This window comes from Quercus lobata, chromosome 2 (assembly GCF_001633185.2).
Source record: "Quercus lobata isolate SW786 chromosome 2, ValleyOak3.0 Primary Assembly, whole genome shotgun sequence".
Taxonomy (NCBI): domain Eukaryota; kingdom Viridiplantae; phylum Streptophyta; class Magnoliopsida; order Fagales; family Fagaceae; genus Quercus; species Quercus lobata.
The window spans coordinates 54,115,375-54,117,889 of NC_044905.1; the positions used below are offsets into that span (position 1 = coordinate 54,115,375).

Consider the following 2,515-nt stretch of genomic DNA (forward strand, 5'->3'; position numbering starts at 1 on the left):
TCATATATATCCCTCTAAAATCGTAACCAACTTTGAATTGAATGGTTAGTGTGCGTATCATCAAAAGAAGCACCTGGTCCTAAGGCCAAATTAAAATGCCAAACTTCAATCATATGATGACACATGTTGTGAGCATATTTGAGAAAACATAAACGTGTCAATTAGTGGATTGGTTTGAAAATCCTATAAATTTTGCCTCACATTTGTTTGTAGAATCACCCAAGTTGAATTTTAGAGCCTGAATTACATTGTTAGTGTTTGTGTTCCAAGCAGAAACTGAAGATGGACAAATCCCAGAATGCAAGTTACCAAGCTGGCGAGGCCAAGGGCCAAGCTCAGGTGAGTTTCTATCCATAATCCATCCTATTTACATCTATTAGCATAGTCGCATACATCTAGTAAGCACAGATACTCTAGTTTAGCTCATATATTTGTATCCGGCACCGGATATTTCTGGGATACGCCTGTATGCGTACACTGATTTTTTATTTTAAGTGCCAATATGTCCAAAATACGCCTATGATACAGTGCTTCTTAGGCAAACTACATCTAAAAGGATTTACATAGGCATGGATGGATGTTTCATGCATGAACACTATGCACGTTGACATTTTAAATGTTGACAATATTGTGTTGTTCTTTTTTGGTTTAGGAAAAGGCGGGCAACTTGGCGGAAAAGGCAAGCAATGCTACTCAATCTGCCAAGGAATCATGCCAAGAGGTTCAACGAAGTTTTTACTGAGTTAGAAAATTACATATAAACATAACAAAATACTTCGATCTCAAGCAATACTGCCCTACATCATTGTTAATTGCTTACATATGGAGTCCTATATATTGCAGGCTGGCCAGCAGATGAAGGATAAGGCACAAGGGCTTGTGATGCTGTTAAGGATAAAGTTGGAGCAAACAAATGAAAATCATATTGGACCTCATCCATCTAGCAAGCCCTCCCAAATAAATTTTGTGCTTATTAAATTTTAATTTATGAATTTTGATTTCTTCTACTTTGTACACTATTTTGATCTTGCTCTCATTGAGTTGGTTGAATTTGTCATTTGAATTAACATGGGAACTCCTTTATTGAGTTTTTATCCATGCATTCGTATTAGATCATGCACAAGGTTTCATTATATCTATATTTACAATTCAAAATATAATACTTCTCTATTGCAATCGAAAATAGACTTGTTAAACAATGCAATCCAATTAAAGCAGATCATTCAATACAGATGAGCAAAAAGTCTACTGGTTTTATGTAGCCGTAGGCATTTCATGTCCAATTATTGTTAGGCAGATTCTAAAGTACAATTAATTTTGACTCTATATATATATATATAAAAAAATTATAAAAAAAAAAAAGTAAAATAAATTTCAATGCTTCAACATTTTTTATAATTTTGGTTCAACATTACAATTCTTCCATTAAACTTGACATGTAATCAGAGACTTACGAATCCGAGTGCTTAACTACATTTTTGGAGCTTCCCACTTTTCTTTTGAATATTAAAAAATACAATCCACACTCTACACATATTTTAGCTTTTTCTTAATAAAATTTTGTAAAGACAACTTATGTTTCAATAATTGTGGCTATTATGAAGCTAACACTTGATCTTTAGAATTTAAAGTATCTAAATGCCCTTTAAATTAAGGACATGCCCAATATGTATGAGAAATCATCCATAGATTTTCTTCACAAATTTGTGAAGAAGAGACCAAAACATTATATCTCTACGAAAGTGAGTTATAATGCTTCTAGAATTCTGGCCTTCAGCAGCCAACTTTACTAAGATGGTTCACCACATCAGATATATCTACAGCCTATATATCAACATAATAACAGGACGAGTTCAATAGGAACCCTATGCATTATTTAAACAACTCAATAAGACTGCAACAACACAAACCCAAGCCTTCTTCAGATAAACCTCCTAATTTGTACATAATTTTCCGTTAACGTAGATTCCCACAAACCCAAAGAAGAGGAAAACATATTGAAATTCATCAAGCATTTTAAATTATAGCGTTAGAACTTGAGCCACCTTTTTATGATATTATCTATCGCCTACTATTTTTAAATCAATCTGCACTGCTCTTATGAATAAAAGTATGGTCTTATGTTTGGTAGCTCCATCATCTCCAATGTGGTTTTCCAGAATCTTTTTGTTGAGAACTATCACTTCTAGGAAAATTTTCTTTTTATGAAATAGTGCCAGAAGAAGTGCAAACTTGCTTTTGATCATTATTTGCTATCTTCATGCATAAAAGAACAATGAAATCAGGCCACAAAAGAAGTTCATGGAATTAAAAAATAAAATAAAAAATAAAATCTGCCCAATTATTGGTAGTAAGTTTTTAAGGCCGAGATGATAACATTTAATTACAAGCTGCATCTAATTTGATATCCAATCATCAATATTATATAAAAGCAGAGACCTAATGTGAGAAAGCAAGAGGTTTTGTCAAGTGGTGCATTTTTATGCAAAGAGAATTAAAACATTCTCAAGTGCCA

General features: G+C 32.9%; 1 pseudogene; it reads left to right on the forward strand.

The window, feature by feature from the left end:
* The first annotated feature begins 220 nt into the window (after window positions 1-220).
* Window positions 221-1,094, forward strand: LOC115965586 (annotated as a pseudogene).
* Window positions 1,095-2,515: the final 1,421 nt, after the last annotated feature.